General features: G+C 34.8%; 2 pseudogenes; one reads left to right on the plus strand and one right to left on the minus strand.

Moving 5' to 3' along the window:
• Positions 1-16,307: 16,307 nt before the first annotated feature.
• Positions 16,308-16,973, minus strand: LOC120072019 (peroxisomal targeting signal type 2 receptor pseudogene; annotated as a pseudogene).
• A 320-nt stretch (positions 16,974-17,293) lies between these two features.
• LOC120072020 (wee1-like protein kinase) lies at positions 17,294-20,028 on the plus strand (annotated as a pseudogene).
• Positions 20,029-25,860: the final 5,832 nt, after the last annotated feature.

Below are 25,860 nucleotides of genomic sequence, written 5' to 3' on the forward strand. Positions count from 1 at the left end.
TGTGTAAATTCACTTGTAAAGACTAAATCCAATAAATTAAAGATCCATGGCTATTATATGAATCATGAAATTTATGTGGAGACATAAGAATTGATCAAGTTCAGTAAATAGTCAAAACGGTCTATAGTATACGAATAAGGCTGAGTACTTTATTCTGGTAACACTATCGGATGCGACCCACTCTGTAGTTGTTACAATTTGTTGTAAAGTGCTACAAATGAAGTAATCCTGATTCGTTCATGTATTGACATGAGGAACGAGGACGTCCTATGCAAAGAGTTTGCATAAGATCAGACCAAAAAATAAGTCACTCTTACTAGAATTAATTGAATGTTTAATCATTAAATTAGGGTATGCAATTCTAGGCTTTTCGATTGCATAGGTTAAGTCAATAATTAGCAAGCATTTCACTTGTTTAAGGCCAATGAATAACCAAGAAAGTTAAGAGGATTCTTATACCTAGGCAAAAATCTTTTTGTATCAAGTTATTTTTTTTCTTTTCAATTATGCATTTGTATTCTTATTTTTACATTCTAGCAACAATTTTACAATATCGTTCAGATTCAAGATTAGGCTAAATATCAAGAGATTCCCTGTGTACAATCCTGTTCTTACCACTTATACTACGTAGTAGTGCAGATAGTTAGATCGGAGTTTTACAAATTCATTTGATCCTTGAAGAGTGATTGTGATGGCATGTCTTTGAGCTCAATCAAATTGGCGTCCTTGCCGAGGAGTCTTGTTAATAACTTAGCCGATTTTTGAATCCAAATTAGTATGCGTGCATCTCTTGTTGTTTTTAACCCATTTGTTTCAAGGCCCTAGACTTCTATAGTTTGAGGTAATAAGAAAGAAGAACGGAGATTACAACAAGAGTGAAGAAGGAGACGAGGAGAAGGTGAGCTTAAAATTAACAAATTTTGAGGAGAAGAACCAAAATAAGAAGAGGATCAAGAGAGCTTAAATTTAGAAGAAGATATGGGAGAAGAAGCAAGAGAAAAGACTTTAAGGGGATTGATTGAACTGGACACGACACAACAACCCTTATGCATAGTGTACCTGAAAACCACGATCCTATTTGAACTATTACCCATTTTCAAAGGAAATCCCAGAGAAGACCCTCTCAAGCACATCAAAGACTTCCATTTGGTGTTTGATGGGATGAAGCCTCATAGTATAACCAAAGAACAACTTAATCTATGGGTCTTTCCTTTTTCGTTAAAGGATGTGACCAAAGATTTGTTGTACTACTTGCCTCTTGATTCTATCACTCCTTGGAGTTGCCTAAAGAAGAAGTTCCTTGAGAAATTCTTTCCGGCCTCGAGAGTTCACTTTGTTAGGAAGGAGAATTATGGAATTAAGCAAAGTGTGGGAGAGACTTTGTTTGAGTATTAGGAGTGTTATAAGAAATTATGTGCAAGTTTACCCCACCACTAATTTTTTGATCAAGTTTTGATTCAAATTTTTTACTCCGGCTTGCTTTTTTTTTTTATAGGAGTACGACCAATGTTGTGGCAGGAGGACCTCTTGCCGAAAAAACACCATTGAAAGCAAGTCAAATTTCTATTATGGTAGAAAATTCTCTACAATTTAGCTCAAGAACCACTAGACTTAATTCATTCAATACACAAGAGGTAAAAGAACTACATTATCAACTTATTAATCTCACTACTCTTGTGCAGCAAATAGTTTAAGTATAGTTGAAAGCTCAAAGCTAGACGGAGGAAGTCAACTTCCTTGGAGGGAAAAGACAAGACCCATATAGCAACACTTAAAATTCCAGTTGGCAAGACCATCCCAACCATTGGTCTAGTCTAGCTACTGTGAGTACATCTAGCTACTTCGTTGGAAAGGTCAAGGAGATCAACAAGGGAGTACATCTAGCTCTAGTCTAGCACTAAAAGATATGATGAAGTCATTGGCTACAAATATGCTGTCATTTAAGAAAGATGTAAGTACCTTTAAACAAGAATCAAAGAGGATGCAAGAAGAGAACCTTGTGTTCCAAAAAGAGACAAGGAAAGGTATGTAACATCTAGCCAGTCAAATTACCGAGTTGGCCATTACAATGAGTAAACTTGATATCAAATGTGGTAAGCTCTCTGCATATTCCAAGCCTTGTTTGAGATCCCCTCAAAGAAACTCATATAGGCTCACCCTAAATGTGAGATCCTCTCAATATAAATTAACTTAAGCTCCTCCCAAATATGAAGAAGTTTCAAACACACTCTAAACAACAATCGATTAACCGTTCTTCAGCCTAGTCTTAATGACTCAAGGTAACCTCACAGTAAGGTTCATGTAGTTTTCTTTTCAATCAAACTCAAACACAAAAATTACTCATACATAAAAGGGATAACCTTAAAAGAGAACAAACCACCAAATACATATGAGCTACTTCAACAATATGTTCAGAACGAAAAGAGATCTTCTTTGTACGAAATATGGAAAGCAACGCCCGTAAATCCAAAACAAATGAGGAAAATATTTTCAGAAAAAAATTGCATAGCATGAAACAAATTGCTTGACAACCCTCAAGAAAATCTACCAGACATTTTGTCTGTAAAAACATAAACCAACCATATTCACTAACAATAAATATATATGTTCACACAATGTTTATGAAAAAACGTGTTGGTGTCTTCTAATGTTTGAAGAATTCTCTCAAAATTCTCTTTAGATTTTTAAATTTCTAAATCCCAAAAATGAAGAACTCCTGATGGCAAAAACTTGGTGTTACAGAAATGCACGTATCAAGTTATAGTACACTAAAATAATCAAGAGAACGAGTATTGTCCTCAGGAAATCAGATTGATTAATATTTTAGCTATTTAGAGATTCTTCCAATTTTATTTAGGGGACCGAATTCGATAGAAAAAAACTAAATTAATCCAAGAAAGCAATAAGAAGTGATCAAATAAGTGATCAAAGAGACATTTTAGGGAATAGATTTCATCAAAGGCATTATTAAAAACAACCGCTTTAACTTTTGAAGTAATTAATACAACACCTAGATCTAGAAGTCTTTTATCTGGATTGAATCTTTCAGAAACAATCTTTTCTTTCACTTAATTACTAATTATTGTTTCCTTGAAACTAGATAATTAAGCAAAGCATTAAGAATCTTCATTAGCAATCTCTATCGTTATCCTACTACTCTCTGTGTGTTCAAATGATAGTTTAGCTTGCATGATCTAAGTTAAAGCCTACTTGCCAAAGAAATATTTAAATCATGGAATCATTCAAATATTGATCAAACATACAAAAGCACTAAGAACGGTCATACTAGAAAGCGTAAATACAAACTATCATTCAAGAAGCCAAAGTGTCCAACAATTAAACTTAAGAGTTCATTTACCCTTAAAACTATAAAAAGTTTAGCTAACATGGCTTCTATGGATAGAACCATTTCAAGAATACCACAATACAAAAATAAATTCAAGAAAACAAAAGGGAAAGAAGAGTTATCCACCTTTCGATCGTGTCTCTGGAATGGATTTGGCCCTCGAACGATCTTCGATATCCCTGACATCAAGAACACTTTCTACTCTAAACCCTCTCTCTAGACCTCAAAAACGTCAAAATTCGACGTGGTGCCCGGTAAAAATTGATCACTGCTACACTATCCAATTTTCAACGTGGTGGCTGGTAAAGCATGACACTCTGTTGATCACTGCTACACTATCCAATTTTCCCACCTCTCGGGAAAAATTGCCATGAGTCAGTGCCATTGAGCGAAGCACGACATTGCATGTTTTCAACCGCTTCATGTTTTGTTTTCCTCTTTTCTTTCCTCCATTTAAGTATTACTCGGATTTGACTTCTGTTCAAGCTAAAAATGATATCGTTAGTTCAACTTAATTCAAAACAAATCGAATTTGAAAAACATGCACAACTATTAATACTAACACGTAGTAATAGTGGAAGCAGGAGGTCGATCCACAGAGAACCTCTATTAATTGGCAAAATTGAGTTTTGAATTCCAAACTGGGGGGAGGGGGTTTGGTTTTAAGAAAACGAAGTAAAGGTAAAAAAGAATTGAATTTGGTAATGAGATAGGAGACAGTTTTAAGAAATTTAATGGAAAAACAATATTGGGATTTTATGTTGATTAATCTAATTTCATCATTGACTTAAATGATTTCATTCAATTTAATTGTTCCATAGTTCATTAAGGCAAAACCCCAATGCCCTAATTAGCTAACTAACTTAAATTGGTCAATTAATAGCCAATTAACCTAATCTAGCTAATTAACCATAATTTAGCTCATAATGTTTCCTAAAGACATTCCATATTTAATTCCTAAATTGCATAAATTCTTTGGGTTTTCTTAACTATGACATTCTTGAAATTAAGAAGTCTAAAATCAAGATTGATTAATTTGAATGTTCTAAACTAGTAAATCTTTTCAAGAAAATAGGAAAAAGTTCAAATTCTCATTCAAGATTCTAGTTCTTGCAACCTAATTACAAAGTTGCTATAGAGCTATGTAATTTTGCAAAAAAAACTTATAAAAATTGAGTTGTCAATTCAATCTTTAAAAGATTTTATTCAAATTTCAGCAAGAACATTCAAGAACAACAAATTGTAAGAAGAAATTAAAAGAAAAGTCTCAAGAATTGATTATTCAAACATAATTCCCAAGAAAAGAACTTACCTACACATGAAGTGACAAAATCTTTAAGAAATCCATTGAGTCTTGCAAGAATTTGTACAAAGATTGAAGAAAATTATGGAAATCTCTCTAAAAAATACAGAGAAAAGATCTCAAAATCGTAATAATAGGTCTCTCTCCCGTGAAAAAGGCTGAAAAACTGCTTTTACACAGATGTCGTAGCGTGATAAGTTGATTTGAAAATGTTCAAATTAGAATTAAGGGAATTAGTAATTATACGTGATATAATTATGCGTTTAATTTTGGAATTAAACGAAATTAGAGAATTAATTAATATTTAAATATGATCTCAATATTAAATTCATGAATAGGATTCATGATGCTAGAATTAGTGTTAAATTAATTTAATATTTGATATTGAATTAACTAGAATTAACTAAATTGTTTAATTAATTAATTATTATTAATTTTATTAAAAAATTTATTATTAAATTAATTTTGTAAAACTAATAAAGATTTCATTTTTTGAAAATAAAAATGGATTTTAGAAATCAATTAGAAAATCAAAATTGAAAAAGAAATGGAAAATGAAAAATCCCAAAAGTGGGATTTTTCCACTTTCTATTTAAGAAGCTCATACACATTCCACCAAAATTTTCAGTCATTAATCCAAGCATGAACTGCAATTCATACAACAATGGTTCTTGCATGATTTTCATGCAATATATATTGAAGAATCTCAGTGGAATTGAGCATGCATTTAGGTGGAATAAGCTGAAAAACTTCAAAGGTTGAAGACAGGTTTTCAGCTGGAAAAACCAGAACCTCTCCTCCTTGTTTCCTCAATTCAAACTTATTTTGAGTCCCACAACTCAATCCAAGGCACCTAAAGGATAGTAGAGAAGGCCTTGAGGTGGTTCACAAGTAAATTTGAAGGAGATTTGCAGCTGGTATTGTGATTCAAGTGTTTCTTCAAAGGTATGTCATGAAACCCTCTTATTAGTTTATAATCATGCTTAATTCAAAGTCAAAATCAATGAATTAGAATGCTTAATGATACGTTCTACTTCCGCTGCATGTTTTCTTACTCTAATAATTGGTATTAGAGCATCATTTAAGCATTCAATTTGGTTTAGTTTTGGCTTTGTGGGTGTTTTTTCATGAGATATATGAAAATGGTGCACTGATATGGTTTTCTGAGATTTGGCATTAAAATTCTCTTTGATTCCTTTATTAAATTTGTAATTAAATCTTGATTGATGAGCTTATATATGTGCTCAAGAGTCTTTAATTTATTTGGAGTCCTTAGAGTTGAAATTAAGATATAATTGAAGAAAGAAGTGAAGAAGACTGAACTGTAGAATTTTGATAATGAGCTTCTATCCAGGCAGCATTGCAACGCTGCTTATGTTGCCGAGCGAGAGCGACACGGAGCTAGTGAGAAGCGTGACTAGAGCTAGCAAGAGCTAGCAAGTAGTGAGATTGAAATGAGCAACGAGCGAGAAGTGAGATCTGAACTGAGCGACGAGCGACGGGTTCGACCGATTTGCTTAGGTCTTGTCTAGTTTGGCCTCAAATGGTTTTTGGCTGGTCCAATTCCGGTAATTATGATCCAGTCAGGCGGTTCACGTTCGGTTCAAGCAGTCTGGATCCGATTTGGGACAGTTCGAGCGGTCCAGTAGTGTTTTGGAGCCAATTCTTGCTGAATTTTGTAATAGTTAGGCCTTTGTTTGCTTGAAAATGCCAAAACTAAAACCATATTAGTATGTGTTTAATTATTTATATATGTGATGTCTGTTATAATTAAATAAATCTTATAGTGCATAAAGTATGCCATGTAGAATTAAAATCCCACCATAGGAAGCATGTTACATGCATTGAAAGTATGTTACAAAGTGTTATAATATATAGTATGCATGTTTAGGGTTTCTTTTATTTAATATAAGTGTTATATTAAATATTGAATACCTTTGATGTATGTTGTGGGTGTTTAGCATGTCTAAAATTTTGTAAGTTGTTATAAAATTGGGTTAGACATTTAAAATCCATAACATAGAACAGTTGCATGCTCATGTAGGTTAACCACTTATTTTAATAGTTAAAATAGGTTGTTAAACTTGTAAAACTAGGGTTACAAACTCAACCGTTATATAATTCTATCTAAGGCTAGGGGTATTTAAGTTGACGGTCTACGGAACACCTCCTACCTGGGGATTATGGCTGAATTATTGACATTGTTAACCGGTTTTATGAGGAATACAAGAACGGTGTGAGGTTTTAAAATTGGTTTATCACATAGACATCGTAGGTTAAATCCAAATCTAAATGTTATACTTGGATAAAAACCTAGACTTAGATTGTTTAATTAGCCGGAACAAGCCTAAGAAAATGTATACCCAGTTTAACGTTAGAACACTTCAGTGGGAGTTTAATAACATATATATTATATGCTATTATAACACTTCATTGAAAATAAAAATAATGTATATGATATGTTAGCATACTTTAGTGGGAGATTAATAAACATATATGATATGATTATTTTTAGCTCTCGCATCCCTAAGAGTTCACAATCGAAATTCATGTTTTACTTTGTGTCACCCTAGGAGTGACCTCTATTTGGAAAGTGTTTGTTTGAATCCATATCAAGGTGAATGAGGGGAAGATGTTCAATGAAAAATCAAATATACGACATATTGATTTCAATTCTCACGTCCCTAGAAAATTCCCACTGTGAGATCCGTGCAACACTTTATGTCACCCTGGGAGTGACATCCATTCAGAAAGTGTTTGTCATAAAGTAAAGATCAAAGTGAATGGGGAAGTAGTTCATTATAAGTGGGTGAAGGATATATGTCAACGTATCCTGTGGTCTCTTCTGTTTATTTGGACTGTGAGATTCCTATGTTGCACTTGCTTGTTGTCTTTAAGTCGACCTCGTTAGTCATTTAACGGTGGCTATCCCTTCGGAGGGTTTTAACATAGGATTTAGAACAACTCAAACTCCAGAAATGGATAGGATTTCTGAAGTCGTTTTCAAATTTGACTTTCCAAATCAGGAGCATCATTGAGGTCGACTTATAAGGTCTGAAAATAGAGGGTTACACTTACAAAATTAAAAAAATGTGAGTAATTTTTGACAAAAAACGGTAGCTAAATGACTATCGGAATATGAGTTATTCTCGGGATAGTATTTAGTCAAGAATGTCTTGCTGCAAAAATAATCTTGGGTACATTATTACTTTGCTCAAACTTGATTGAGTTTAAAAAGCAATTCACTGATAAATTTTTTTTTATATTTTTCAGAATGACGAGTTCATTAGTACAGTTGTTGGTATTTGATAAAATTATTGAGGATAATTATGTAACGTGGAAGTCCTTAATACTATACTGATGATAGATGATCAACAATTCGTTTTAACAAAGAAGTGTCCTCCCATTCCTGGCTCAAATGCAAACCGAAATATTCGGGATGCATACGACAGATGAATCAAGCTAACGAGAAAGTCTGTACCTATATTCTTGCTAGCATATCTGATGTCTTGCAAAGAAACACGAAACCACTGCTAGGCAGATCATGGTCTCTCTCCGTGGGATGTTTGGATAACCGTCATTCTCCTTGAGGGATGATGCTATCAAACACATTTACAACTGCCGTATGAAAGAAGGGGCCTCTGTTAGAAAACATGTCCTGGACATGATGGTTCATTTCAATATGGTAGAAGTAAATGGGGTTGTCGTTGACGAGAAGAGTCATGTTGGTTTTATTCTAGAATCTCTTTCGAAGAGTTTTATGCAGTTCTGCACGAACGTGCTCATGAATAAAATAGAATATAACTTGACTATTCTCTCAACGAGCTATAGGCTTACCAGGCCATGATCAGAGCAAAAGGTCTAGAACCAGAAGTAAATGTTACTACTGCTGAGAAGAAAGAAACGTCCTCCAAAAAGCCTGATATTGCTTCTTCTTCACAGAGTAAGAGTATTCCAATCAAGAAGAATAGGGTGAAGGGAAGAAAAAACCCGCTGGTAGAAGACGCAAGGCTAATGCTGCAGATAAAGGAAAATGTTTCCACTGCAACGAAGAAGGACACTGGAAGAGAAACTACCCCCAATAGCTTGTAGAGAAAAGAGCAGAGAAAGCAAAACAAGGAAATTAGTTCCTGAGGATTGTTTGCTGTACTAAAGTTGACTAGTGGGATATGTTGCAGTAGCTTTCGGAAGATGATTTTATCTACTTTTATTGTAATAAAAGTTATTTTGTCTTGTTACAAAGAACAAATTGTATAACTTTTTTTTTTTTTGTAAATGAAATGTTCATTAGCAAAAGTTATGTTTGTTCTATTACAAAGTAACTTTTGTTAGAACCAACCTAGTTAAAAGCCATTTGCAAATATTTAGATATTTAAAACGGCTAGAAATCAATAAAGGAAAGTAGTTATTTAACCTAAGTGATAAGTTTAGAACACTTGAAAAGTTCAAAGTGTATAAAACTTGTTAGGTAAAATAAAACAAAAATACTTCGATTGGATCAAAGTAATAAGTATAGAAAGTTTGAGATTTCTAAGACTATTTGATAGAACATGAAATCCAGTAAAAAAAACCTTCTACACTTAGTTGACTTAATTGTTTTTTGAACATCATTTCAATTTTAAGGTATTTTTGAAAATCCATATGCGATATGGAGAACTCATAAAAGCTGTTTATGATATGTAAAAGTTGTTTACATAGTTCATAAATCTGAAAAGATCGATATAAGTGTTAATGTTGAAACCCTTAAGTGTTGGAATATTGTTCGAGATCACCATGTATTATTTGTTTCCATAAAAGTTTGCATATATCAATAAAGAGTTATTGATTAAAACTGACACTGTAAACAAAAATTTGTTTCAGATAGGTCAGATGCATCTTACTCAAAGAGTTGAGAGTACCTCGATGTAGTGGGATGAATGTATGACTTCCTAGCCATTGTTGAGAAACAAGTGTTGTGAAAATAAAATGCATTCCTTATATAGTTTAATAAGAAATCCATTGTATACTAACGTGTTTATTGTGATTCTCTTGGCTAAAGTGTTTGAGAATCTCCTAGTAAGGCTGGGGACTACAAGGTATATAACCTAGGGCAAGTGGGAGAAAAATCGGGCATGTGATACCGAAAAGTAAACTATGGGTATGTGATGCCCTAGTTTATTGTATCTCTCCGTAAAACTCAAAAACTAAGTATTATATGTTACAACTGGAGTTTTAGCCAAGTGGGAGTTTGTTGGGTTTTAGTCTTAAAACTCATGGTTTGTAAACAATTAAACTTCTTCTAAAAATTCAATAAATTGTTATTGAATATATGAATTAGTTATTTTGTTTTAGAAAGAAATCCAAGAAACTAAAAGATCCATGACTATTACATGAGTACTTGAACTTTATGTAGAGACATAAAAGTAGATCAGATTCGAGTAAATATTCAAAATGATCTATAGTATATGAATAAGGTTGAGTACCTTATTTTGGTAACACTATAGGATACGACCCACTCTGTAGTTGCTACAAGAAGTTGTAAAGTGCTACAGATGAAGTGATCCTAATTCATAAATGTCATGACATGAGGAGTGGGGGCATCCTATGTAATGAGTTTGCACAAGATCGGACCACAAAATAAGTCACTCTTACTTTATAACGTTGTTTATTGTTTAAGACTGACTATTTCAAAGCGATGACTGATGCGTAGCTGTTATGCGATGAAATAATGATAAAGGATGTGATGGTGGAAAATGCATTGTGCATGCAAGTTTTCTCAGTAAGATCCAAGTATAAATCCTACTGAGTTGCCTGATAAGCCCAGGGTCGAACTCGGGGACTAAGAAAAAGAATATGCGCTAGTAATTTTTAGACCGCTTTGCGATAACAAATAAATCAAGGGGTTGGTTGGTTTGTTGTTTACAGTATAAAGTGTATGTGGCGGAGTTGAGAAAAGAGTTAATAATACGAAAGATGCGATGAGTATGTGGGGAACGGGCTGAGAAGTGATTTAGCTAACACTTCCGAGGAATGCATTCATGTTATGCGATCATGCTACACACATATAACAGAAAGTCATCTCTCAATGTAAATGCTATGGCTTTTAGTTTTAGAACGCATGCGATGTATGCGACAGTCTATAGGACCTACGTTTAAGCCTCTATTCTTGTCTATGTGATGACGAATGACACACACATACACAAGGTGACCACGTACTATCCTAACCTATCTTTAGGGTACGTGCAATGCATGATAGCAAACAAAGCTTATCTCTAAGTCTCTATCTCTTGCTTATGTAGATTTAATCTTGAGCTCTCGAGTCTAGATTCTAACCTAGCTCTCTCAAGTCTTAGGTTCTTTCTTTAGACTCTCTCTCGAGTAGCTCTAAAGGGTGATGGGCGCAACATAGGACAAGATGATCGCATGCAATGAAGATCCTAGGTCATGTTAGCTAAGCACTTCTCAACCCATTCGACAATTTTAGCTACTCATGTGTATTTTACAGAGAGTGAATAGATGTAGAAAAGTAAGTTCCATTATATATATATATAATCAAAGTACAAAATGACAATGCAGAATAAGAATAAAGAGCCTGGTAGAAATCTCTTGCTTTCCAAGGCTTTTACACTGTTCTTCTCTAATCTGCTCAAAAGATATTCTTGCTCTTGCAGAGTCGACCCTTTCTCTGTTTTTCCATGCTCCCTGGCACTTTCTCGAGCTAACCAGGATGATTTTCCGACGTCTTTTCCCTTCTCTCGCTTTTTCCTTCTAAGTATAAGAAAACTAAGAACAAGGCTAAGTATCTGAACTCCTTCACTGAAGGTGATCTTTGGTATTTATAGAGCTTCGGGGTGAAAGGCTTCTTCTCGCTTATGATTACACTGATGGGATGACATTAATTCTTTGTCTGCTGCGCCGAATATTTGTCACCGAAAAGTTGAGTGTACTTGCTACAGTAGGTCGTTAACGACTTGTCAACTTAATTCGGAATCGACCGTCATCAGCTTTCTGTCCCTTCGTGATTTATTACGCTTTTCACCCAGATGCGCCGACTTAATGCGGCAACCTTTTTGTTGAGCAGATTTTCGCAAGCGCAAACGATCGCATATCCTTGTGGTCACAATCTCTTAATGCGCTCGGACGTTAATTTCTTCGGATCGCATTTCCACCTTGTACCAACGCATTTTCTGCACAAAAAAATACATAAGTTAGCCGTTTTAATGCGATGAACGCATACGATCGCAATGTTGTGAACTTAATGCTTTTGGACGCAATATTGTATATTTTTACCATCGCAATCCTGCATTGTTTTATAATTTTGCAGTATAATAACGTGCATTTCTGCTCGTTATCACACCCCCAAATTTAAACAATGCTTGTCCTCAAGCATAAGCTAAAGATTTTCTTTAGAAAGTCGACCGCCTTCTCTTTCCTAGATTTCTAAAGGTTGCCTTATTCAAATCCTATGTACCAAAATCTCCTTAATTTTTATCCAGGCCTCTTAAAATATTTTTAAAATTTAGGGACCGCAAGTTTAACCTTAAAAAAAGACTTTACTAGATTCCAGGGCATCACATGATTTATTTCATAAAACAAAATTTCACTGGGGTATTTTCAAATGATTTTTATCCTTGCGTATTTTAGACACACACACACACACACACACACACACACACACACACACATATATATATATATATATTCTTCTATATGACCTTGCGCTGATCCAAGTGCCTAGCCTTCATTTTGGCTTGCCCCCACATGTGTCATGTGAACATCCAACTACGAGCAAGGTGCTCTTTCTCAGTCTACACTCATGTCCATTTGGCAGCGGAGTGGCGATCATTTTATTTATGCGTTGATTACGATTCCTATCTTCATTTTGGCTTGCCCCCACGTGTGTCATGCGGACATCCAACTACGAGTAGGATCCGATCGCAACATAGTAATAATTTTTTTTTTGTAGAACCTAAAAATAGCAAGATCAAAAATGAATACCACACCCCCAAATTTAAATTGCAGCAATGTCCCCATTGCTGAAAGATTGAAAGAAGTCATGCGATGCTCTTAGAAAGTTTCGTAAAAAGTCAGTTTGAAAGAAAGCTAGCAGACCACTAACTTCTAGAAATATTTCATGAGTTGACTATCCTAAAATTAAGTTGACTTTAATATATACGAAAAAATAGAGGCATGCGTTTCATCATTGAAATCATAATTGGTAAGGAGAAATAATGTGGTGACTTACTAAATTAATCAATGTTAAATGATTACGCCGACTAAAGAGGATGCGATGCTAAAATGATCAAAGTTAAAATGCGATGCGATAGAGCGAAATTTGGAATAAAAAGTCAAGGAAAGACACAACCCCCAAATTTGCTCTGTCGCCCGCATTGTGTGTGAATGCATCCTTCTTTGCGGCGAATTGCTTTTCTTCGATTGCGGTGGTGGAATAAAGTTGTTGCATCTTTCATGCAGCTCCTTCGCAATTGTTCACCTCGATCATTGAAAAGAAAATATTGAGAGGGTCAAATAAAAAACAAAGTTAACAAAATCGTTTACTATGATTGTTCAACACGATCGCATTCTCCCTTTTTTTAAAAAAGATAATTATACGATAACAGAAAAAAGCAAGGTAATGAAAGTTCATGAAGCATTGATATAACAAGAAAAGGATATTCCAAAAGGATTGCGTCCTTGATGAGTTTGAGTTACATAGTAACGTAGGGACTGCTTATTTCAATATGGGCTTTTTACATCCAAGGCGGCTTCCTCTCCTTTTCTCGGTCTTCTGGGATCTTGACTGCCTTAATTCAGGGCTTTTCCCCATTGACGTTCATTATGATTTTTCCCTTGTGCACATCAATTTAAGCGCGATCGATCGAGAGAAATGGTCGTCTCAATAGGATGGGCAACTACATATTCAGCTTCCATGGTGGAGTCAGAAATACAATTTTGCTTTATACTCCTTCATACTATAGCTTCTCCATTTAGAGTGAATATCGATCCAGAAGTAGATTTTCTAGAATCCACATTGATTTGAAAATAAGAATCAGTGTATTCAGCAAGGATCAGATCCTTAGCACCATGCATGGGCATATAGCCCCTCGTTCTCCGAAGATACTTGAGGATGTTCTTAACAATAATCCAATGATCAAATCCAAGATTGGACTGATATCTACTCACTATTCTAACTGCATAGCATATGTTTGGGTGTGTACACAACATGATATACATCTTCGGATGGTATTTGCATCCCTCTTCGGATGGTATTTGCATGAGTCAATATCAAAGTGGATGGAGAGAGTATTTATAGTAAGTGAGTGAAGGGTGTGTGCCAACACGTTCTATGGTCTCTGTCATTGGTTCACACAGTGAGATCATTCTGTACGCCCTCATGTCGCCTTTGGAGTGCCCCCTTCGGATGGGTTTTGTGCAGTTGGTCAATATCAAGGTGAACTCTAGAAATGGATAGGGTCGTTTTAAGTTTTGTCCCAATCGGATTGGATTTTGGGACGGATCTCTAGGGCTTAAAATGGTGGGTCACATTTACGGGAGATTGTTAAGTAAGTTGAGATCTTGGGCATTGACCGATGCGATAGGTCTCAGCCATCTCCCACTTGCCCAGTCGTGTATGCGATCATTGTTTCCTCCATTTGTCTACCTCATACCAAGTCCTAACAGGAGCCCACCCTTTGGATTCTCACACTGAGAATACCAAGGTCGCTTTGTTGGTGGTGTCAGACTCAACTCAACACCGCCGAGATTTTTTAGAGGCTGTTCGTGGTGCTGCGGAAGTGTTTGTGTTGCGGAGGAGTTCGTAACCGAGGAGATCGTTGAGAACGAGCGTGAAGTGTTCATGCTGTGTTCGTACAGTGTTGCGGTCATGTAGATCGAGTGTTTTTCGTCGCTGTTGTTCGAGTAATCACGCAACGGAGCGTGGAGACACATATACACATGTTTGTACTGTTTTCCTTTTGTGCTTTTGAGACTTACATGTTGTAATTTCTGTATGAATCGCATAACCGTTTGTTTGAAGTCGACTGTAAATGATTTGTTGATTCATGATTGTAATTTGGAATAGTCTTATTCCGTTGCTTATGGAAATCTCGCTTCCGATTTCCTTTACCGCACGAATTCTCAGCTCCAAATCTTCAGTGAACCACCAAGAGATCTTCTCTACTATTCTTAGCCTTGAATTTGGGTGGTGGAACTCAAAATTGAAGTGAATAGTGAAGGACATTGGTAAGGGTTTGAGGTGTAGAAAACTAACTTTCAGTAATTCTCCCTCTATCTGAAAAATTTGAAGAGTTTTATTTCATCCTTTCATGCAGGCACAAAAAGGATTTGCTGATGGCCACCTCAATTTGGTTAAAGAAGTGGCCTTGGTGTTGGGATCATATTAAAACACATTCAATTTGTAAATATTGGATTTTTCCACTATGCATTAGTTTTTAATTTTAATTAATTCAAAAATTCAAAAATCCAATTTCTGAATTTAAATGAAATTAATTTGATTTTAGTTAATTAAACAAATTTAGTTAATTTAACAATAATTTAATATCAAATATTAAATTAATGAAACACCTAATTTAAACATGAATCCTATTCATGTAATTAATATTTAAATCAACATTTAAATATCATGAACTCTCCAATTTCGTTTAATTTCAATAAATTAAATGTTTAATAATATTGACTAATTCGAAATTGAACAATCCAAATTCAAACATTAATTTGCAATTTGAACACTTCAAATTGAAACCCTAAATTCAATTTTGGACACTTCAAATTTAAATTATTTCAAATTCACTCAATTTACGAATCCAAGGTATTCACGTTTTACAAGCTAATAGAGGGGAGACCTACAGATCATGAGCTCCAATGATTTGAGATTAATTGGCTAAAGTTTTTAGACAGAATTAATCAATATTCGTTAACTAATGAGACACACCACTATAGGTCGATAGTTACACTATTCTCACTGTAGATATATTTGTATCCACTTGATTTTAACCATAATCAGTAAGTCAATCCTTCATAGGTTATTCGTAATAACGACTGGGTCAAATGTTGTTTTACCCCCGAAATTACGTCTTGCTCCTTAAGTTCCACTGATCATTTAATGAACAATTGGTTTGTGATCCAATTACTAAATCGAATCCCTCTTGGGCTAATGAGAGGGTGGGGCCCCTTGTTCAAGACCTGAATTCAACACTTAAGAGACTAACCTTCCTTCTATCCTTAAATTGGGTAGGTGTGAATTCTCTCTTACACCCTATGTCCCATCTATCTACCCAGTCTTACCCCTGAAATAGAAGGCTTATTGAGCCAACGTTGTTGAGCCAACTCTCACCTATGCAAATCTAAGGATAATCACAAATAAACAGAAGTTCCTAGTTAGCTCAGGATTAAGATCGAGTTACTTAGGTGAACTAAGTGAGATAGTCAGTCTTAAACAGTAAGCAATCACTATAAGAATTTTGGGCTTTAATGTTGGTTGGAAAAAGTGAAATCGGATGTATAATGTTGGTTTTAAACAAAAAAAAATGGATCTTTGATGTCCGTTTTAAATCGACATTGAAGATGGGCTTTAATGTCGGTTTTAAACTCCCTTTCATTTTTCAACTCTTGCGCCTATCTCTCCTACCCAAACCCTTTCATTTCTCTCTTACCCAAACCCTATCTCTCCTTGGCTGTGCGAATTAGGGTGTCTATCATCTGTCCGTGGTTGTCCGTCGTCCGTCCGTCAGTCTCCATCACGTTTGGGTCTCTCCTGGTCGTGGGTCTCTCCATGGTGGAGCCTGGTTCTTGCACATCCCAAATGCGAACGGTGCAATCGCCAGAGGCGGAAGCAAAGACATCGCCGTGATGAGGGTTCCAGATGGATGAATAGTTGCAATAGGCATGCTCTTTGAATGTTCTGACACTGGTGGGGCGGTCTAGGGTCCAAAGCTTGGTGGTATCGTCCCAAGAGAAAGTAATAAAAGAAGTCGAATGAATGGGGTTGTAGTGAGCAGAGTGTACCTTGTGAGTATGTTCATGAAGAAACGAATGGGATTAGATGTGGGGGGGAAGAGCGAGGTTGTAAAGCTTGACAGAGCCATCAACGATGGTGGCGACGAGAAGGGAGTCGTGAGATTCGGAACAAGAGACGTCGTAGACTCCATCGATGGTGTCGAAGGCGATCTGCTCGGATATGGGACCGACAGGATTGAGATCAAGGACGTGAAGGCGACCATTGCCAAGGATTCCAAAATTTTGAGCGGTGGCAACGGCGATGCGGAGTTCGTAGAAGGGGCTAAACTTGACGAAGTAGCCATTGAAGGGAGTCTTAAAGACGGGCATGATTGAGGAGTGAGGAGCACCTCTCTGTCTCTCTCTCTCTGAAGTTTGATCTCACCCTCTCGGTTAGTTCGATGCTAAGCATCTCTTTTTTAATCCCTTTTTCCAACTACAAATTGCCCATTCTTGCTCAAGTCAATGTCGTGGTTCTTCTTTTCAGCAACATGGTGAGTTCATTTGTAGCTTGTTTGTGGTTTGATTTTTTTGCTCAATCTCTTGGCTTTAAACATGGGGTTATTTCAATATTATGGCTCTAGAACTCATTCCCCATTTCTTCTTTTCTTATGCCTCTTTTTGTCCTAAACTCCAATATTCGGCATCTTATGACTGAAGCTCATGTTAATTTATCTTCAGCTTATAAGGACAGGTATAAGGCTGGGAGACATGCAGCATGTTATGGATCATGGTTTGCTGCTACCTTAATTTTTGGCCATTTAATTTCAAAGGTTCGCTCTGATGTCTTCCATTACTGGTTGAAATCTTTGTTCCAGTTTGCTCTTGCGGAGAGAAAAATCCAGTTACTATTGTTACCACAATATGGTTCTGGCTTGGCAATCTGGTTAGAGAAGGAAACCATTCTAAACATGTTTTCCATTGAAGAACAAATAAACCAACATCACGCCAGGAGTATCACTGAGAGTATTTATTCTGACAAACTTTTGGAGGCCTACCAGTGTCTTTGCTCTTCAGGTGAGGCCCTAAAAGCTTCTGCTGTTCCTCCGGTTCAAGCATTTTGTTTCCAGAGAAGATTAATACTGTTAAAACTAAGAGAAAAATACATGATAAGTTGACTATCTTGAACTTTTATCTCAGTTAGTTAACTGTATTGAGTGAGATTGATATAAGAAATCAGATGATCACGTGCAAATGATATACGCTTAATTGTAATCATGTTAAGCTGACTTTTCCAAATCAATAATGGTAAATGGTTAATCACTTGCAACTAATGAGAATTAGTGTCAAAGTCATTGATCAATATGGGGACATTGATCTGAAATATTTTTGGGGCTTCAAAATCTAACAGCCTTGTATTCATTTATGAAGTTAGTGATTTAAGTTGTTCGAACAATGTAATATAGTTTTCTTCATTTAATATTCTTTTTCGCGCAGAAAGTGTTTTAGTACATCCTCTGAGTTCGAGTTTATCTGGCTGTGAACAAGTTGTGGAACTTGGAAATGACATGTTTGGATCAGATGATGTGGATATAGAGAAAGAGATAATGGCAATGCCAAAGAAACAAAACTATGTTTTTCAATCTGCAGTTGCTCTACGCTATCGAGTTATGCCTCCTCCTTGCATGAAGAACCCATACTTGAAAGATGCTTCAGATGTAGGCGTAGGCCCAACAGGTAATCAAAGAACAAAATGTGCAGGTACAGTTCACTTAGTTCTTAATGACATCAAAAGTAATAAAACATTTTTTTTGAAATCGTTTCTTCTCTGTTTTATCCATTGTTGTATTTTCCTTTAATATCGTTTCTTGTAAGTTTGAGCATTAGATTCTTTTTGTTATATCAATGAAAGGTCATGTTTCCTTTAAAAAAACATTTTTTTGAAATCGTCTTTTGCAGTATGATAGATTTTTCTGGGAAATGAATTAGTTTTGTGTTTTTCAATTTTGTGTAGGATTTTTTCCTGCGTTGTTTAGTGGAGATGGTCTTTCAAGATATCACACTGATTTTCATGAGATAAGGTATCCAGAAACATCTAGTTAGTGTTTGCAAGCTTCTGCTGATAGAGATTGGGATTTTTTTATTAATATTCAATTCAGGCTATCAAGTTTTGCAATAACTTCAGTCTATTTTCAGCAAATAGGGACTGGAAATTTTAGCCGTATCTTCAAGGTATTGATGAGGATTGATGGCTGCTTATATGCTATCAAACAAAGCACAAGATCATTGAATCAAGACATAGAAATGTTACTTCTTTTGGTGCATGTTGTATATGTTTAACCTCTAAACACTAACAAATGTGTAAGTAAAGTTTTTCCTTCCCTTTGTAGGAGGAGAGCTTTGATGGTAGTTCAAGCTTTGGCAGCTTTAGGTTAGTAAATTTATCTAGATATGGTTTTCTATTTATTATATTTATTTGTTGTCATTGTTCTCTTTTTCTTCTCTGGTGCAATTTTTTTTTTCCTGATTGTTATCCTCTATTGAACGTGTAGGATCTCATGAAAACATTGTTGGATACTACTCTTCATGGTTTGAAAATGAACAAATCTGTATTCAAATGGAGCTCTGTGATTGTAGATACACTGAGAGCCTTGTATCAAGTGAGGTTTAGTTCCATTTTGAGCTGTGAAACATTACATTCTCTGCATATGACATTTCATTCCAAAAATGTTTCTTTTTTTAACACATGATGACATTAATTAAAGCTTAATTTTAATTTGTTACTTGAAAGAGTAAATTTTTTTATTTCTACAGTTCATTCAATACGTTAATTTGAACAGGAAATGCCTCTTCTGAAAAATAATGATCCAGAATGTTATAAGTTATGTACTATTGTTTTATCTTTATACATTCCAATTCTTATGTAGCCTTAAAATATTTAATATGTAAGCTTTATCCATTCCAAATTTTAAGTTCTAAAACTGGTAACTTTTGAAATTCATGGCTTCTCTGCTGACAATGAAACTACAAACAGATTGCGAAGCCATTGCTCTTTGTGCACGAGAAAGGAGTAGTTCATTTAGACGTGAAACCTAACAATATTTATGTCAAAGATGGTGTCTTTAAACTTACCTTTCTTGATAAGAGCCAAACGATTAAGGAGGGTGATGCACACTATATGCCTCAAGAAATTCTGAATGAAAGATATGATTATCTTGACAAAGTTGTTATTTTCTCCTTGGGAGCTGCTATTTATGAGATTGTCCGAGGATCCACATTACTAGAAACACATTTCATGAACCTTAAGGAGGGAAAATTGCCACTCCTTCCTGGTCATTTGTTGAAATTTCAAAACTTAATCAAGGTACTGATTACTAATGTCATATTTTGTTTTCTCTTAATTTCTACTGACTATGCCTTTTGGCCTGGACTCATCCCCTGGTGAACCTTATGGTGAAATCTCCATGTTTGCATTTCTTCCCACTAGTTTTACTTTCCACTAAAAATGTAAAAAGTTGTCATTGTCAAAAGGTCAAAACTTATGCCACCTAAAGTAAAACTGTACAAAGTTGCATCCCTACCTTCCAAAAGACAAAAGGAAGCTGTATTTATTTTTTTCCCTTAGAAGTTACACCTGTTTATGACTCATGGGTACTATTTATTTGTAGTTTAGATTTGATTCAAGGTGCTCGAGTTTGTAGGTCGCACTATGGTAGTTTGTGGGTTATTCATGCATTATGGTAGTCTTTGTGACAACTTTTGAGATTTGAAGTATATTGTGAGCTAAATTTGCTTATTGATGTATGTGTTCTTGAATATTCATTTTTTGTGAATTTTGATAGTTCTATTGAGAACAAGTGGTTGTGAAATATTTTTGGGAGTGTGTTTCTCTGAACAGGTTCAAGGTAAATTTTTGGTTTTGTTGTGGTAGCATCGTTATGCTGCTGAAAATTTTCCATCGTCTTCGTATCTCATATCTAGGTAACCAAGCTTCTCTTTTTAAGATCTTGAAAAAGAAGATTCTCTCATTTATTCAACTATTGAGTTTTCTTGTTTTGCAGATGCAACAAAGGAGTAAATATTTGGTATCGCAACCACTTTATGCTTTTTCTTGAGGAACTTTAGATCCAATATATTCACTACAAGAATTTTGCCTTGAATGTACTTTTATGCACATTCCCAATAAACACGGTTAGTTGAATATAAATTCGGTTAGTTGAATATGAATTCTTATCACATTTTCACTTTCAATCCTTTGTCTTAAACCTTTTTTGTTTGTGATCCTTTGAACAACAGTGGTCAGACAAAGATGCCTATAACTAGACACTACTGAAGCTAGGGGTTGGTTCAAGAAGAATTATGAAGGGATCTATACTTACCAAGTGGAGAGAGACAGTAATCTCATAATGTTTGTATTAATTGTAATTTGTGTTTTCAAGGCCTGAATTATTGGACAACCTTTTAAATTATAATTTTATAGCAGAATTTGTGGATTAAGTGTAATAGATTTACAATCCATATATGAATAATATGTCATAGCCACAATGTTCAATGATGATGTGTCATGTTATACTTTTTGACCAAAAAAATGGATTCGGCAACGAAATTAAAAAAAAACGGACAGATTCGGGCTTGAATGTCGGTTCATAATTAAAAAAAAAATAGAGTCTTTAATGTCGGTTGCAACCCACATTAAAGACCTTTAATGTCGGTTGGAAATTTCACTGAAGGTCTTTAATATTGGTTGAACCCGACATTGAAGGCTATGTTATTGAAGTTCTTTAATGTCGATTTAAAATCGACATTAAAGACAACCGACATTAAAGGACTTTAATAACACTATCTTTAATGTCGATTTAAAGCCGACATTAAAGCCCGAATTTCTTCTAGTGAATGTTTATAAAATAAGAGTGACTTATTTCTTGGTCCGATCTTATGAAAATTAATTGCATAGGACGCCCACACTCCTCATGTCACTAAATGAATGAATCAGGATCACTTCATTTATAGCACCTTACAACAAATTGTATTACTACAGAGTGGGCTGCATTCGATAGTGTTACCAGAATAAGACACCTAATCTTATTTGTATACTATAGACCATTTTAGGACACACATAAAGTTCAAGTATTCATATAATATTCATGGATCTTAGTTTATTAGATTTAGTCTATATAAGTGCAATTTAAAAATTCAATAACAATTTTATTGAATAAATGTTGAATAAAATTTTTATTCATAATAGAAAATGATTAAATTTACAAACTGCAAGTCTTATATAACCCAACAATCTATATAATATGACTGAGATAATGCTAGCCTTCTGCTCTTGCGATACCGAACTATTTGGATTTCAAGAACATACTGTGCATCTTCCAAATCTTTCATTTGAAATTGCGACGTTGGCCATCTCTTAATGCCAGTCAGGAACTCATTTCCAATGAGAGGAATATCTTCAACATATATTACCAGAAAAGCTATAGTTTTATTGACAATTTTCTTGTAAACACAAGGTTCGTCAACGTTATGTTCAAAGCCATAAGGTTTGATCGTAGTGTAAAATATCATATTCTAGGATCGAGATGCTTGTTTTAACCTATAAATGGATCTTTTAAGCTTGTAAACCTTTTGTTTTTGACGCTGCTCTATAAACTCTTTGGGTTGGGACATATAGATACTCTCTTCAAGATAGCTATTCAAAAAGGCTATCTTGACATCTATTTGTCACATTTCGTAATCATAAAAGGCAACAATGGATAAGGGTATTCTTATTGACTTATTCATGGCAACTAAAGAAAAGGTTTCTTCATAGTCCACCCCTTCTCTTTGGGTAAATCCATTTGCCACGAGTCTAGTTTTGTAGGTCTGTACCTTCCCAACTTGGTCTCGTTTCTTCTTGTAGATCGATTTCCAACCAATAGGTTTTACCCCATCTGGTTAGTTTACAAGTTCTCAGAATAAATTGAAGTACATAGACTCCATTTTGAGGTCCATGGCTTTTATCCATTGGTCTCCATCTACATCCTCCACTTCTTTTTTCAAGGTTAATGGATGCTCTAAGTCATCATCATATGTGACGACCTGAGTTTCTGTCTAACCTATGTATCGTTCAAGTTGTTGAAAAATTTTCCCACTATGTCGAGGCATTCTCAATTCTTGAGAAGAATGTGACAGAACAATTTTATCAACAACACTTGTTGAAGGACCAACCCGATTAGTTTTTTTTTTTTGACATCTCACTTAATACTTACTTACTACGAAGTTTATGATTCTTTATGTGGTATTCCTCTAAGAATGTTGCATTTTTCGATACAAATACTATCATCTTGAGGATCATAAAATAGTACACATTTTGTTTCTTTGGGGTAGCCTACAAATAAACATACTTTTGAACGGTGTTCCAGTTTCATCGGGTTCTATACCAGTACATGTGTTGGAGATCCCCAAATCCTAAAGTGACATAAACTACCTTTACGTCACCTCCATAACTTGTTAGGTGTTTCTAAAACACTTTTCGAGGAAACCATGTTCAATATATATATAGTAGTCTCTACTGCATGTCCCCAAAATGAATTAGCCAACTGAGCATAACTCATCATCGAACGAACCATGTTCAACAGGGTTATATTTTTCCTTTCTACTACACCATTCTCTTGAGGTGTACCGGGTGTTGTGAGTTGAGACTGAATTCTGTGTTCTATTAAATAGTACTGAAATTTTAAGTCTAGATACTCGCTACCTCGATATGATCGAAGTATAATCCTTTTATTTAATTAATTCTCAACTTTTACCTTATATTACTTGAACTTTTCAAAGATTTCAGACTAATGCTGCATTAGGTAAGTATAGACATATCTAGAATAATCATCAATAAAACTGCTGAAATATTCATACCTTCTCGTGCTTTAACATTCATTGGACCATATAGGTCTGAATGTTCGAGCTCTAAGGGTTCTTTAGCTCTAAAATCTTTTCCCGAAAAAGATCTTTTGGTCATTTTACCCTCAAGACAAGACTCACAAGGTGATAGAGAGTTGTCTAACTGATTTAGGAGACCACTCTTAACCAACCTTCCAATCCTATTGAGATTAATGTAGCCAAGTCTTAAGTGCCAAGGATAAGCATTAGGAAAAAATTTTCGTTTCTTATTTTGAGTATCACCTGTTTTCAACATCTCTATATTCAATATAACTTTTACCTCAGTTGGTTTTAATGTGGCTAAGTCTTAAGTGCCAAAGAAACTTTATACTTTTATTCTAGGAAACATGAGATAGATATTAAATTCCTCCTCATGACAGGAATATAATAAACATTTTCAAGTAAAATGAATATATCTTCAATAAATAACTTTATATCTCCCACTACTTTAACTGAGACAACCTTCCCAGCCCCTAACTTAAAGATTGTTTCACCTTCTGCAAACTACCTCCAGGAACTAGTTTCCTAGGTGAAAATGCAAATACGATTAGCGGCACCTGAATCTAATATCCAGGTTAATTTATCGTTTTCCACTAAATATGTTTTAATGACAAATAAATCATATTTACTTTGTTGTGCTTTCTTAATTTCCTCATTTATGACATGCGTTTTATTACTTTTAACATATCTAGAACATGTTCATTAATAGAGGTTTTATCCTTTATGTCATAATTATACACTTCTTCGAGAATATTGTTCCTGGCAGATTGTCCAAACAATGTCTGCAATGAATCCATGACTTCTTTAGCAGAAATCATGTTCTTGAATTTCTTAGCTAGTATATCGGATCTATTTGCTAAGATGTGGATTTAGGCTTTTTCATTTTCCTTAGTCCATCTGTCATATGTATTCAAAACCTTTTGATTTGCAGATGAGCTAGAAGATGAAGGACATTCCTCTCTTAAAACAAATAATAATGTAAATTCTCGGAAGCAAATAATAATAATGTAAATTCTCGGATGGAGGTCAGTCCAACCTTTTGATTTGCTAGTATCGTGTTTACGTTTGGTTTCCATGTTGAAAAATTAAGACCATTAAACTTATCGGAAGCAAATAATTTAGAAGAATTTGATATGCTGAAAAAATTAAACAAGTTCTAATCAGTAAATTGCTCTTTAAATTCAATCAATTTTAGGAAAAAAATAATAATGTACCCCAAATTTCATTATTTATTTGCAAAGATACGTTAGTGAGTCAAAATAGATAGTACGGAGGGGCAGTCAATTACTCCTTCATTGAAGCAAGATGTTCTTGACTAAATACTAACTCCAAATTAACTGTTTATTACTATAGTCATTTAGTTATGATATCGGTCAAGTACTTACTAATACTTAGTAAATCTTGTAAGTGTAACCTCCATTTTTAGACCTCAAAGGTCGGCCTAGCGATACTATCGAATTGGAGAGTCAAGATTGGGAATGGACCTAAAATATCCTATCCATTTCTGGAGTTTGAGTTGTTCTAAATCCCATGTTATAACCCTCCAGAGGGATAGCCACCGTAAAGATGACTAGTTTATGTTGCCTAAAAATGACAAGCAGGCATAACATAGAAATCTCACGTTCAAACTTCATGGAAGAGACCGTAGAATACGTTGAGACACATCGTTCACCCACTTACTATGAACTACTTCTCCTATTCACCTTGCTATTGACCCATGTAAACACTTTCCCAATGGAGGCCACTCCTAATGTGACACGAAGCCGAACACGACTCTCACGGTGTGAACTCTTAGGGACGTGAGAGCTATAAACAATATATCATATATATCATTAATCTTCCACTGAAGTGTTCTATTTATTTTGGGTAAATATTTGCTTATGTATATTTCGGCTAATAAACATCCTAAGGCTAGGTGATTATCCAAGTATAACATTTATATTTGGATTTAACCTACGATGTCTAAGTGATAAACCATTTTATTATCTCTCATCGCTCACGGATGCTCATAAAACCAGGTTAACAATGGTCAAGAATCGACTAAAATCCTCAGGTAGCAGGTTTTCCATAAACCGGCAACTTAAGTATCTCTAGCCATAGACAAGATTTTAGTCCAAGCAAGTTTGTAACTAATGTTTTACAAGATAATGACTTATTTTAACTATTTAAAACAAGTTGTTATTTGTTAATCTTAAGTGAGCATGCATCTTATCTTTGTTAAGAAATTTTAAAAGTCAAATTCTTTTTATAACACTTTATAGAATATAGACATTCTTTCAATCCATAACATGCATCAGGCCATTCCAGAATTTAATATAACACTTTATATTAAAAACGAAACCCTAAATCATGCATACTA

This window comes from Benincasa hispida, chromosome 2 (assembly GCF_027475165.1).
Source record: "Benincasa hispida cultivar pf3 chromosome 2, pf3_genome.v1.1, whole genome shotgun sequence".
Classification (NCBI taxonomy): domain Eukaryota; kingdom Viridiplantae; phylum Streptophyta; class Magnoliopsida; order Cucurbitales; family Cucurbitaceae; genus Benincasa; species Benincasa hispida.